At 38.1% G+C, this 15,137-nt stretch overlaps 1 long non-coding RNA gene across 1 annotated transcript in view; it reads right to left on the reverse strand.

Moving 5' to 3' along the window:
- Window positions 1–11,124, reverse strand: part of LOC134484712 (uncharacterized) — a 40,291-nt gene extending 29,167 nt beyond the window's left edge. The window contains exon 1 of the long non-coding RNA XR_010062402.1: window positions 10,100–11,124. This is a non-coding gene — a long non-coding RNA (uncharacterized LOC134484712). The remainder of the gene's footprint in view (window positions 1–10,099) is intronic.
- Between the last annotated feature and the right edge of the window lie 4,013 nt (window positions 11,125–15,137).

Below are 15,137 nucleotides of genomic sequence, written 5' to 3' on the forward strand. Positions count from 1 at the left end.
AAAATTTTCTCCAGTGCCCATGTGTTTGACATGTTTCCACACTTTGTCTTCTATTTGTTGGAGTGTATCTGGTTTGAAGTGGAGGTCCTTGATCCAGTTGTACTTATACTTTCTACAGGGCAGTAAGAATGGATTGATCTGCAATCTTTTACATACTGACCCACAGTTGAACCAGCACCACATGCTGAAAATGCTGTCTTTTTTTCCATTGGATGGTTTTGACTTCATTCTCAAAAATTAAGTGACCATGGTTGTAGGGGTTCATTTCTGGGTCTTCAATTCTATTCGACTGGTTTATTTGCCTGCCTGTGTCACAACGCCATACAGTTTTGTTTTTTTTTTTATCACTGTTGCCCTGTAATACTGCTTGAGTTTAGGGATAGTGATTCCCATGGAAGTCCTTTTATTGTTGAGGACAGTTTTAGCTATTCTGTGTTTTTTTTTTATTACAGATGAATTAATGAATGTTCTGTCTAAATCTTTGACGAATTGGATTGGAATTTTGATGGGGATTGGAATGAATATGTAGGTTGCGTTTAATATAATGGCCATTTTTACTGTATTAATCCTGCCAGTCCATGAACATGGGAGATCTTTCCATCTTCTGAAATCTCCTTCACTTTCTTCAGAGACTTGAGGTTCTGCTCATATGCTCATATTTTTTACTTACTTGGATAATGTCACCCCAAGACATTTTATATTATTTGGGGCTATTGTGAACGGTGTCATATCCCTACTTTCTTTCTCTGCTTGTTTAGCTTTGTGCAGAGTTATTTTTATACTCAGCCACTTTGCTGAAATGTTTATCAGGCTTAGTAATTCTCTTGTGGAATGTTTGAGGTCACTAAGTATACAATCATATCAACTACAAACAGTGCTATTTTAACTTCTTCTTTTCCAATCTATATCCCTTTGACCTCCTTCAGTGTCTGCTTGCTCTGACTAAGATGTCTAGAACTATATTGAATAAGTTGTGAGAGAGTGGGCAGCCTTGTTCAGTCCCTGATTTCAGTGTGATTGCTTTAAGTTTCTCTCCACTTAGTTTAATGTTAGTTACGGATTTGCTGTATATGTTTAGGTGTGGGCCTTAAATTCCTGTGCTTTCCAGGACTTTTTTCATGAAGTGATGTTGAATTTTGTCAAAATCTTTCTCAGCATCTAATGAAAGGATCATGTGGTTTTTATCTTGGAGTTTATATAGTGAATTATGTTGTTTGTTTTCTGTATATTAAAGTATCCCTGCAAGCCTGGGATGAATCCTACTTAAACATAGTAGATGATTGTTTAATGTGTTGTATGAATATGTTTGCAATAATTTCATTGAGTATTTTTGTGTTGATATTGATAAGAGAAATTGGTCTGAGTTATCTTTCTTTGTTGAGTCTTTCTTTGTTTTTGTTATAAGAGTAATTGTGACTTCATGAAAGCAATTTGGTAGTACTCCATCTGTTTTAATTTTATGGAATAGTTTGGACAGTATTGTTATGAATTTTTCAATGAATTTTGGATGGATTTCTGCACTAAACCCATCTGATCCTGGACTCTTTTTGGGTGGGAGAGTTTTGATGATTGCTTGTATTCCTTTGGGAGTTATGGGTTGTTTAAATGGTTTATCTTTTCCTGATTTAGGTTTGGTATCTTGTATTTGTCTGGAAAATTGTCTTTTTTTTCCAGATTTTCAAGTTTTTTGAACCTAGGCTTTTGTAGTACAGTAATTTTTTTTTAATTTCCTCTGATTCTGCTGTTCTGTCTCCCTTTTTAATATTTGATTTTGTTAATTTGGACACACTCTCTGTATCCTCTGCTTAGTCTAGCTATGGGTTAATATTTCCTGTTGATTTTTTCAGAGAATCAGGTATTGGTTCTGTTGATTCTTTGTATGGTCCCTTTTTTTCTACTTGGTTGATTACAGCCCTGAGTTTGATTATTTTCTGCCTTCTACTACTCCTGCATGTATTTGCTTCTTTTTGTTCTAGAGCTTTTAGGTGTGCTGTCAAGCTGCTGATGTATGCTCTCTCCTGTTTCTTTCTGCAGGCACTCAGAGCTATGAGTTTTCCTCTTAGCACAGCTTTCATTGTGTTCCTAGAGTTTGGGTATGTTGTACCTTCATTTTCATTGAATTCTAAGAAGTCTTTAATTTCTTCCTTTATTTCTTCCTTGACCAAGTTATCATTGAGTAAAAAAAAATTGTTCAACTTCCATGTATATGTGGGCGTTCTTTCCTAATTTTTATTGAAGAACAGCCTTAGCCCATGGTGGTCTGATAGGATGCGTTGGATTATTTCTATCTTTCTGTATGCTTTGAGGCCTGCTTTTTGACTGATTATATGATTAATGTTGGAGAAAGTGCCAGGAGGCTGTGAGAAGAAGGTTTATCTTTCTGTTTTAGGATAGAATGTTCTGTAAATATCTGTTAAGTCCATTTGGTTTATACCTTCTGCTAGTCTGTCTATATCTCTGTTTAATTTCTGATTCTGTGATCTGTCCAGTGATGAGAATGGGGTGTTGTAATCTTATACTATTATTTTTTTGCGGTGCAATATGTGCTTTGATCTTTAGTAAGGTTTCTTATGTGTATGTAGGAGCCCTTGTAATTGGAGCATAGACATTTATGATTTTGAGTTCATCTTGGTGGATTTTTCCCTTGACGAATATGAAGTGTCCTTCCTTATGCTTTTTGATGACTTTTGGTTGAAAGTCGATTTTATATATTTTTCAGACCATTTGCTTGGAAAATTGTTTTCCAGCCTTTTACTCTGAGGTAGTGTCTGTCTTTGTCTCTGAAGTGTGTTTCCTGTAGTGCAAAATGCTGGGTCCTCATTACATATTGTGTGTCAATCTGTGTATTTTTAGTGAGGAATGAGTCTATTGATGTTGGAGATATTAAGGAATAGTGATGGTCACATTCTGTTATTTTCATAATTGGAGGTTAGTTTATGTTTGTGTGCTTCTCTTCTCTATGTGTTGTTGTGAAAAGATTAATTTCTTGCTTTATCTATGGTTTTACTTGAATCCTTGTGTTCGGTCTTGCCAGTTAGTGTCCTTTGTAAGACTAGATATGTAGAAAGGTATTGTGTAAATTTCGTTTTGTCATGGGATATCTTGGATTCTCCGTCTTTGTTAATTGAGAGTTTTGATGGATACAGTACCCTGGGATGGTGTTTTTATTCTCTTAGTGTCTGTATGACATCTGTCTATGATCTTCTGACTTTCATAGTATCTGGAAAGAATTCTGATTTAATTATGATAGCTTTGTCTTTATATATTACTTGACTTTTTCCTTACAGTTTTTAACATTTTTATTTGTTTTGTGCATTTGGTGTTTTGACTATTATGTGATGGGAGGATATCCTTTTCTGGTCCAATCTATTTGGAGTTCTGTAGGCTTTGTGTATGTTTATGGGCATCTCTTTCTTTAGATTAGGGAAGTTTTACTCTATAATTTTGTTGAAGATATTACTGTCCCTTGATGTTGACAGTCTTCACTTTCTTCTACACCTGTTAAGACTAGGTTTGATCTTCTCATTGTGTCCTGGATATCCTTTATGTTTTGAGCTAGGTCTTTTCTGTTTTACATTATGTTTGACAGTTGTGTGATTCTTCTGCTCCTTAGATTATGTCTTCTATGTCTTTTATCCTGTTGGTGATTCTCACTTCTATGACTCCTGGTCTCTGTCCTAGGTTTTCCATTTCCAGGGTTATCTTCCTTGTGCTTACTTTATTGTTTCTATTTCCATTTTTAACTCCTGGGTGGTTTTGTTTATTTCCTTCTCCTGTTATGCTGTTTTTCAAGTAGTTCTTTAAGGTAGTTTTGTGTTCCCTCTTTCTTGCATTATATTTGTTTACTTCAGTTTTTTCTATTGTCCTGCATTTTCTTAAGGGAGTTATTATTCTTAACATCCTCCATCGTCATGATAAATGTGAAATTAAATTTAGATCTTCCTTTTCTGGTGTGTTTAGATATCCAATGTTTGTTTTGATGGGAGAATTGGGTTCTGTTGAGCCCAAGTAGTCTTGGTTTCTGTTGTTTGTGTTCCTGTGCTTTCCTGTGGCCATCAGGTGGTCTCTGGAATTAGCTTGTCTTGCTCTTTCTGACAGTGGCTTGACCGTCCTGTAGGCTCGTGTGTCAGGGCTGCTGTAGACCTGTTTTCCTGTTTTCTTTTACCCAGTTAAGGGAACAGAGTATTCTGCTCTCAGGCACGTAGTTGCTCCTGTCCACTTACTTTCAGCTGTCCCTGTGGGCGGGAACCAGAAGGAACTTCCCATACTTCTCCTAGGTCCCTCTGTGGGGGGAGGGGGCACAGATGGTACAAGGTGTTTTCCTCTTGAGTCAGGAATCTGGGCAGAGAGTAGTCTCCTCTGATTTCCCAGGAGTGTCTGCTTCTCTGAGGCTCTAGTTACCCCACCATCATGATTTGGGTACAGGGAGCTGTTTGACAAGGTCAGTTCCGATCCAGGCACAGTCTGGAACATGGTGCTCCAGTAGATTTACTCCTCCTCTATTCCAGAGTCACTATGCAATTTTGTCTTGGGCCAGAGATGTGGGCAATTGTGGGCAGAAGTGGTAGTCTGTGTGCATTGTATGCTCAGTATTGCCCACACTCCTGGGTGATCAGCTCTCTCTCCCACAGTTTCTAGGAGAAGGGAGCTTTGTGCTGGAATCAGCAAGGTTCAGGAGCCAGCTTGAAACTGGAAATGCCTGATCCCAGAGGAGTTCTGCCTTGGCATGTCCTGAGTCAACCAGTGAGCTCCCTTCAAGCAGAAAAGTTGGAATCACCTCTTCTCTTAGGCCTGAACTCACTTGTTGGGCTGACTTTCAGCTTTCCATAAGGGCTGCAACCAGAAGTGTCTTGACCCTACTGCTCCTACGTTCCTATGCACAGGAGGCCCAGATGGAGCTAGGTGTTTTTTTCTTGAGTCAGGAATTTGAGCAGAGTTCTCACGGGTTTCTGCCCCTCTGACAGTGTAATACTTCCCCACCCCTCATGACATTTGGGTGTAGAATACTGTTTGGACAAGTTCAGATTCAGCTGCAGTTTGGACTGCAGGGCTCCTGCAGATTGACTGCTCCTATATTCATGTGTCCAGTGGCACTATGCAGTTTCCTCTTGGGCTAGGGATATGAGCACATGTGGGAAGAAGTAGCAGGGTCTCCTCGCTGAGGTCTCAGTATTGCACACTCTTCTGGGTGTTCAGCTCTTGTACCACAGACTTTCCAAAGATTTTAAATGTTCATTCCCTATCTTACAGGTCCTCAGTCTTTCCAGTTCTCCTCCATATTTTGTTGGAGAAGACGCCTCTGGTTAAGGGGAGGTACAACAGGCCCAATCAGAAAAAAAAGGGCTGGAAATCTTCTTCTCTTAAAGGTAATCTCAGTGATTTCTCATATTCCACAAGTGGAATAAGTCCTGCCCCTTCTCCAGAAGAGACTTTAATACCTTTGCTAGCTGCCAAAGCAGGGCAGAGAGCTCTGTCCATTCACAAAGACAGTCAAAGATGTGCCCTATCTCCACCAACGTGCTTATGAAATCTGCTTCGGGTAAAATGAGTTTGAAACCTGATTCTGCTGACAAAGCGGATTGCAGAACTACCCTATTAAGCCAAGAGGACATTCAAAGTCCTCCACTATTAAAAATGCGCTTAAATCATCACTTATGATCCAAGGCGTACAAAATACAGTTACAAATACCCAAGTGAACCTCATAACACACATACCAGCCCAAGAAGAGACAAAATTTTCTGCATGTACACCATTAGATCAAGGACCATTGACAGTTTCAGAAGGGGCTCTTGAGAGTTCCACACCCACACAAGATGTGGTAGAAATTTCTGAATCCACCGATGGAACTCCTGTGCCTTCTGCACATAAAAAATATGTTCTAGCAGCCTCACCATATCCCCCAGTACTTCAAATGTCCCTATATAATAGAGAATTATTCAAATATCCTCTACCACTGAAGGGACCCTCCTAACATCCCATTAGGCCCAAAAAAGCCAAGTTTATCAAAACATACTGTCAATGAGCCATGCAGACTCCATATTTATACAATGTGCAGAGAAGATAAAATATCCCCTGCCTCCTCAGGGGACTCTAAGTCGTTCTGTCCTGAAAGCAGAGGCTCCAAAATTTTCCACATATACATCAGAGATGCTAGAACTTCCCAAAACTGAGCAGTATTCTCTGAGTATTACTCTATCTCATAAAGAAACTGTGGGACAAGAAACTTCTACAAAAGGAGGTCTACCCATAGCCACATCTTTAGAAATGTCTTGTGGATGTGACACATATACAAAAGATATTCTAGGACAGATTCCATCTGTAGAGAAGTTTATGGACCCAACCATATGTGAACCATGAAATGCGAACACCAGAGTCTGTAGCATCCACGACAACTGAGGAAAGGGATTCCTTGTATTCCATTAGTGTAAAAGAATGAATACGACCTCCACAAATTCCACAGTAGGCTATAGGAACTTCCTTATCTCCTCAAAATCAGCCATCTTCCCCAACTACAGAAGATGCTACACACTCTTCCAAATATTCAGAAAGGATTGCCATTCCTTCTTTATACCCACAAGCAGACCCAGAACATCTGCCAAATACCTCAAAAGCTCTGGATTTTACCTCATCTTCTGAAGGGGCTTTGGAGCCTGTTTTGCCTCTCAAGCAGGCTAGGGAACCTGACACTTCTATAGGAAAGTCGGTTTCCACTTCTCCAGCAGAAGAAATTTCTCTTGGAACTTCCACAGTTACAAAACAATATCTAGAATATGTCTATGATGCTCAGGGAGAGGTCACATTTTCAGAGGGAGCTCTAATACATACTCTCCATTCTGATATCACAGTAAGGATTCTACACGTATACACGGTACATTAAGACCTTCCTCATCTGAGAAGGATGTCTTAGGATCTACTGCATCTGAACAGCATGTTTTAGAACTATCCCCATATACCTAAGTAGATTTATTTAACATGTCCACTCTGGGGATAAAGAGGCGACATTCTCCCTCTACCAAAGTGGACCACAGGCATCCAGTTTCTATAAAAAAAAAGGTTAAGATTTGATCCTTCTGATGTAGTCTTGAGAAATTTCCTCTAAAGAAGATAGTTTCAAACATCCCCCTTCTGCCAAAAGGGATCTTGTGCCATCTTCTGCAGCCAAAGAGACAGCAAAAGCTACATTTTCTCCTCAGGTGAGTCCTAACCTTCTCCATCTGTCCAAAGGGTCATGGAATTTCCAAAAAATATGAAGGAATTGTGCAAAGATGCCATTCCTTGAAAGGACTTGCTGGACATTCCATATTGTCCCAAGATGCTCAAGTAACTCCTCCTTCTACAAAAAAGGCATGTTCACCGTCTACCCTAGGGTTTCAGAGAATTTCTTCACCCCTCTCTAGGGCTCCAGAAAGTGTTCTCCATGCTCAAAGTGGTTTGTCATTGTGCAAATTAGACTTCAAACATATAAAACGCTTTTTTTTATATTACCAAAGGTCTGAGGGAAAGTCCACATCGAAAAAAAAATCATTTAGACCTTGTGCCATTAGTCCAAGTATATCAGAAAAATTCCATGTCTTTTAAAGCACCTAAAAATCTATCTTGCTCTAGCACTCATCCTAGGAAACAATTACCTTTAGTCATACAATCCCTAGGATCATTGAAATACAAAAAGGGGTGTCTAGAAACTTTACCATCTGCCAAAAGGTCTTTAGGATGTTCACCAACTTCTCCAAGAGCTCGGTTAACCCATAGAAGAACAAAAGAACTAAAGCCATCTGCTCAGGGTGTTTTCCAAAAACCACTTATTTCACCTTTACTTTTATACCAAGACAAGAGGCCAGCTTCCTCATCCCCATCTCTGATCCCTTCTTCCTATTTGTTCTCTCTCCCAAATCGCTCTTTACTCTGAATTAGATGCCAATTACTAAACCATAGACATATGGAAGGAGGTAGTTGCTGTCAAAACAAAACTTGTGATATCACAGAAGAAGCTACGGCTCTCCAGGACACAATAGAATTTTCAAGGAGGGCCTAATGATGATGGAACTGCCATAGCCTACCTGCTCAAGAGCTTCCTTGCATTGACCAGATTTGGTTGTGCACTTTCCAGTAGTGTCTCCTGTGATACAGTAGAAACATTTACATGCTACATCTCTCTAAAGCTAGAGCCTTCTCTCTGCTTTATTAGTGATTACATGCTCTGAATGAAGAAAGTTAGTCAGGGGCTTGTCATGGGTAGAAAAGATCTAGGAACACAGAAGGAAAGATATTCTTCTGGAGATTATTTTTATTCTCAGGTCAAATCCTGTGACATAAAGTTCAATTCCCTAGGTTTTCCCTGTTTCACTGGTGCCAGTATTTTCCCTACAGAACTTTAATTGAGTGAATATTGTTTTATATTTTCTGATTGTAAATTCATTGACAGGGGACATTATATATGTTCCTGCATGTGTACTCAAAATTTCATTTTTCAAATTCCATTTTTTGCAATGAATTTGGTATCAAACGTGGCTCAGCTATAGAGTGAATATAAGAGTGGAAATATTGTGCACCTACTTCTAATGATCAACTCCCAAATCCATATTTTATCCATTAATTAAAAGACATCAGTAAAGCAAAGGACAACATGGAGTATAGAATGTGGTTCTGAAGTTCTATTAGATATCAGCCCTCTAATATCTACCTTCTTGTGTTCCCAGGGATAGGCTTGAGGGTTTTGGATGTTTTACCATGATTCTTTCTTCAGGCCACACATCAGTTTCTGAGTGATGGGCAGTGATAGGAATGGCTTGTGGTCCAATGAAACCTCAAATTCAATAGGTTATAAAAAACAGGAGGGAGTCTATTTGCAATTGTCACTTGTGGATCCTATAGTCTTCGCCTTGTTATGCAGAATCCATCCAAATATTAAACCAAAATTCCTAGTTGTAGGATCCACCAAAAGTGTGTATATATATATACATATATATATGTATATATATATATGTATATATATATGTATATATATATGTATAATATGTGTGTATATATTCATATCTATATGTGTGTATGTATTCATATATATATGTATGTATGTATGTATGTATTCATATATATATATATATATATATATATATATATATCAGGCACCAAAACTAGATAAGATTGATGAAGATAAAATGTGCATTCTGCCAATAAATGGTTTTAGATCTTTCATGAGAGAAACAGCTAGAGCATGTCAAATACAGAAGTGATTGCTAGTGGCAAACCAGAGAACTGAATACAGACCCCTTGTTTGTAGATGTTGAGAAAGCATTACAAGAGCTGAATGGGCTTTCAACCCCCATAAGAACAACAAGTTCAATTAACCAGAGCTTTCTGGTATTAAACCAATATTCAAAGACTGTTTATGGACAGACCTGTGGCTCCAACTGCATATGTGGCAGAGTATGGCGATGTTGATCATCAATGGAAGGAGAAGCCCTTGGTTCTCCCTAGTTCAAGGGAATGTCAAAGCACAATAAAGGTTATAGATAAGGATAAGGGGACCAGCTAGGAATATTAAGGACAGGAAACTGGGAAAGGAAATAACATTTGAAATGGAAATATAGAAATATCCAATTAAAAAAGGTATAAAATTTGCTAAAAAAAAGGAAAAAAAAAAACAAAAGATAATTAGCAGCTAATCAGACCTATTGAGTCAGTAATCCAAAGGGTTCCTGTCAGGGATTTATAGTCAGAATAATACTAGTGGAAAGATTGAGATGATGAAGTCCAAATTTGAAGCACTTCTCTCTCCCAAATACCAGTATCAGACACTTACTGCTCTATAAGTATCCAAATAATTGAGGAGTTTACTCTGAGCTGAGGAAAGTATACTTATTTTTCACTTCTTCCTTAGGACCATTTTCTTCTGGGCAATAAGAACAAAAATCCATGAGCTCTAAGGAAAAGAACAGTGTCCTTCCAAACCCCTGGCTTTTGGGAGAAATTAATTAATGATATAAACTCTCTGACTTCCAGGAACCATTAGAAGCAGGGAAGTCCAGATTCTTCTGAGAGGCTCCCAGCTCCTGATCCCATGTGTGGAAGGATCAGATCAATTCTATCTCTTCAACTTACATATTCCACTCCTACCAAGGCTTCAGTGAGATTTCTCAGGGATGATGTATTTCTTCCTTCTTTTATACCAAGACAGAAGACCAGCTTCGTTCTCCCCATCTCTGATTTCTTCATCGTCTTTGTTCTCCCTCCCTAATGACTGTTTCCCCTGAATTTGAGGCCAATTAGTAAAACCTATAGGTACTGAAGTAATATCTGAGAGGCATTTGCAGTCAGGACAACACTTATTACATCACAGAAGAAGCTAGTGCTCTCAAGGATACAAGAGATTTTTCAGGGAGAGCCTAATGATATTGTCACTGAGAACTGCCATGGCCTGACTCTAAACAGCTTTCCTTACATTAACCAGTTTTGAGGGTGCCAATTTAGGTATGTCTCCTGTGACACAGTGGAAACTTTCGTTCTCCATCTCTCTAAAGCTAGTGACTTCTGAATGGAGAAAATGAGTCAGGGGCATGGCATGGATAGAAATTATTTAGGAACTTGGAGTGGAGGAGATTCTTCTGGATAATATTTTTATTCCCAGGTCAATTCCTGTGACATACAGTTCAATTTTCTAGGTTTTCTTAATTTTATAAAGGCCAGTACTTTACCTACACACCTTTCGTTGAATGAATATTGTATTTCACTTTCCTATTGTACATTCCTTCATAGGGGACATTATAAATATTCCTGAATATGTACTCAAAAATTCTGTTTTCAAATTCCATTCTCTGCTATGATTTTGGAAACAAAGTGGGCCCATCTATAGACTGAGAATAACAGTGTAAATATGGTGTACCTACTTCAATTATAAATTCCCAAATCCTTATGTTATTCAAAAATTACCAACATCAATAAAGCAAAGGACCACATGGAGTATACAATTCTTTTCTCTATTCACATTTGATATCTGTACTACACTATCTACTTCCTGTGTTCCCATGGCCAGACTTGAAGGTTTTAGATGTGTTGCCATGATTCTTCCTTAATGTCATATATAAGAAACAGGAGCATGGGCAGGGGGAAGAAAGACTTGAGGAACAGTGAAACCTAAACTCAATACCTTCATAAGTACAGGAGGGAGTCTCTTTGATATACTCATTTGCAAACTCTACATTCTTGACCTAGTTGTGCAGAATCCATGTAATCATTCCACCTAACCTAATAGGTGTAGGAATCACCTAAAGTATATATATATATATATATATATATATATATATATATATATATTCAACCACCAAAACTGGATAACATTGATGAAGCTAAGAAATGCATTCTGCCAGGAAACAGATATAGATATTTCCTGAGAGACAAAGCTAGAGCATGTCAAATACAAAAGTGAATGTCAATGGCAAACCAGTAAACTGGAAATGGAGTTCCAGTTGGTAGATTCTGAGAAAGGATAATAAGAGCTGAAAAGGCTTTCAACCCATAAGAACAAAAATGCCAATGAACCAGATCTTTCTGGTACAAGACCAATATTCAAAGGTGGAAAATGGAAAGACCTAAGGCTCCAACTGCATTTGTAGTAGAGGATAGCCTTGTTGGGCACCAAAGGAATGTTAAGCCCTTGGTCCTCCCTTGGTTTGACTTGCATTTAAAGGGAATGTGAAGGGACAGTAATGGGATGGTTTATAGAAGAAGTGGAGAGGGACCTGTTAGGGATCTTACGGGAGTAAATTCTAAAAGGAAACAGTATTTTAAATATAAATATATAAATATACATTTTAAAAAAAGAAATAAAATTTGTAAAAAATAAAAGATATAAGAAATAAAAGAAGAGAAAACTACCAGCTAATTACAGCTATTGACTCAGAAATCTAATGAGTCACTATCAGGTAATGACAGTCATAGAAATAATAGTTGAAGGACTGAGGTGATGATGTTTAAAATAGAAGCTCTTCTCTATTCCAGATATCAGGGTCAGGCACAAACTGCACTATAGGAATCTAAAGCATGGAGGAGTTTACACAGAGCTAGGGTTATAAAACTTGTCCTTCCCGTGTTCTTTAAGTCCCTTTTCTTCTTGTCAAAAAGAATAAAGGCCATGCACTCTCAGGAAAACAACTGTGCCCTTTCCATCCCTTGGCTTTTGGAATAAAGAAATGAATGATATAAACTCTCTGACTTCCAGGAACCATAAGAACAGGTAAGTCCAGATGATTTTGAGAGGCTCCCATGTCCTCATTCCCATATGTGGAAAGCTGAGATGAAGGCTGTCTCTTCAGGGAACCCACTAAACACCTACCCCGGACTCACTGAGCTCTCAAATGGACCAGGTAATTCTTCCTTTTTGATACCAAAACAGAAGGGAAGCTTTCTTTGCACATCTCTGATTTCTTCATCCTCTTTGTTCTCCCTTCAAAAATGTCTGTTTATTCTGAATTAAAGGCCAATTAGTAAGCTCTAGGGGTACTGAAGAAATATCTGAGAGGCAGATGCTATCAGGACAACACTTGTGACCTCACAAAAGGAGCTAGGGCTCTCTAGGTTACAAGAGATTTTTCAGAGAGGGCCTAATGATAATGTCTCTTAGAACGCCCATGGCCTACATGCTGAACAGCTTTCCTTACATTGACCAGTTTCAAGAGTGCCTTTTCCAGGAGAGTCTCTTTTGTCACAGTGGAAACATTTACGTACTCCATCTCTCTATAAAGTTAGATACTTCTCTTTTCTTCATTAGTGGTTAAATGCTCTGAATGGTGAAAGTTAGTCTGGGGCACGTCACGGGTAGAAAAGATTTAGGAAGATGGAGTGGAGGTGATTCTTCTAGATAATATTTATACTCCCAGGATTATTCCTGTGACATACAGTTCAATTTTCTAGGTTTTCTCTGTTTCGCAACGGGCAGTATTTTCCCTATAGACCTTTAATTTATTGAATATTGTATTACAAATGTGATCATATTCTAGTTTTCTTCTCTTGCTTAGTGATGAAAAAAGTGATACCCAGTACTGTATTAGAACAAACATTATATAGTACACCTAAAGAAAACAAATTGCTCCCAAGGTCAACGTAACTTCATAAGTAAGCAATTTGAATTCACAGAGAAATGTTAAAGTATTGTATTATTTATCCTTAAAAGGATACTTGTAAGAATCTTTTAGAAACAGAAATCTAAACATCTGTATAAAAATGTTATACCTGCTTTAAATGATCAGAATGCACATCTGTGATTGGCAAACCTTATTAAATCCTATCATGAAGCTGAGGGTAAAACTGGTTCAGAAAGCAGTCATCAAGAGTCCAGCATTTGTGACAGTCACACCATTAGTCTGTGCCGCCATTGTTCTTGATCCCTGACCTTAAAAGATCCCAGCCTTTCCGAACAACAAATTGTTCCATACATTGTTTTTTATATCAGAGTCAGTAGGGAAAAGATCTTAGCCAGCTTCACAAACAATTTTATTTTTCCAAATGCTTTTAATGGGTTGTGGTCCTCGCTAATCATTCTACATTTCCTTGGGCAATGATAGAAGCAATGATCTACCCCAGAGGCATTTGCTAAAAGACCTGTATCACTCTTATTGCAAATGCCAATGGCACTGCCCTCTGAGTGGTAGAAAGCTCCATGAGTATTTTCATGCACTTCTTAGATTAAGAGAGAATGAGTGCAATAACTGAGCACCACTCTGCCTGAAATCCTCGTGGGGTTCATGACTCACCAAGGTCCAACGAGACTGTGCTGAAGAGTGGGCCATACCCCAGGATTTCTAAAGCTCTGTGCCATTTCTCCTTCACAGGCCTTGGCAATACTCCATTTCAGAACCAAATTTGAACTATGCTTTTACCCTAGATATAATTTCAAATACTATACTAATTAGGGAGAGTGTGCAGCCTTACATTGTCCTTGACTTTAATGGAATTGCTTTACATTTCTTTCCATTTAGGTTGATGCTGGGTACCGGCCTGCTGTCCATTGCCTCTATTATGTTTCTGCATAGGACTCGTATCCCTGATTGCTCTCACCCTTTTAACATGAAGGTGGGTTGGAATATTTTTGCAAGCTTTTTAAATATCTAATGAGATTATCATGTGATTTTTCTCTTTCAGTTTCATTATATAGTGAACTATATTGATGGATTTTCAGAAATTGAAACATCTCTGCCTCCCCCGAGAAATTAATAATTACACAGCATAACCTACAGAAAGGATCTCACATTCACATGCATACTCCAATAGCTCCCCCAAAAAAAACAAAAAACAAAAAAATACAAACAAAAAAAATCATGCACCCTACTGAACAGATGTAATACTCACATACATACTCAAACATCCTAATCGAAAACACAAAAACCAAAAAAACATGCAAGCAAAAAAAAAAAAAAAAAAAAAAAAACCCTGCTCCCGCAACATCTCATTAATATCTTTAAGCATTAATGTCCTCTACTCAACAGTAAAAGGACACAGGCTAACACAATGGATGTAAAATCAGGATCTATCCTTCTGTTGCACTCAAGAAACACAATCCACCAACCAAGATAGACACAACCTCAGACCAAGGGGTTGGAAAAGTTTTCCAACCTAATGGACACAAGAAACAAGATGGTGTAGCCATTCTAACATCCAGCAAATCAGACTTTCTACCAAAAGTAATCAAAAGAGACGGGGAAGGATACTTCATATGCATCAGAGGAAAAATCCACCATAATGACATCTCAATTCTGGATGTCTATAGGCCAAAGACAAAAAGCAGAAATATTGGTGAGAGAAATATTGCTAAAGTGTAAATATCACATCGAACCTCACACATTAATAGTGGGTGACATCAATGTCCCATCTCACCAAAGGCAGGCCATTGAGACAGAAATTAAAAAAAATAAATAAATAAATGATTTAACAAACACGGGGTTCAATAAAATTGACCTCACTGATATCTACAGAATAGTTCACACAAACACAAAAGTACACACTCTCTTTTCAGTACCTCATGGAACCTTATCCTAAAATGAACATGTTCTCCCACTCTAAAGAAGCCACAATGGATACAGAAATACTGCACTAACCATTGGATCTTCTCAGATCACCATGGATTAAAACTGGACTTCAACAATAA

The sequence above is a fragment of the Rattus norvegicus genome (assembly GCF_036323735.1).
Source record: "Rattus norvegicus strain BN/NHsdMcwi chromosome Y unlocalized genomic scaffold, GRCr8 chrY_unlocalized_34, whole genome shotgun sequence".
In the NCBI taxonomy this organism is placed as follows: Eukaryota; Metazoa; Chordata; class Mammalia; order Rodentia; family Muridae; genus Rattus; species Rattus norvegicus.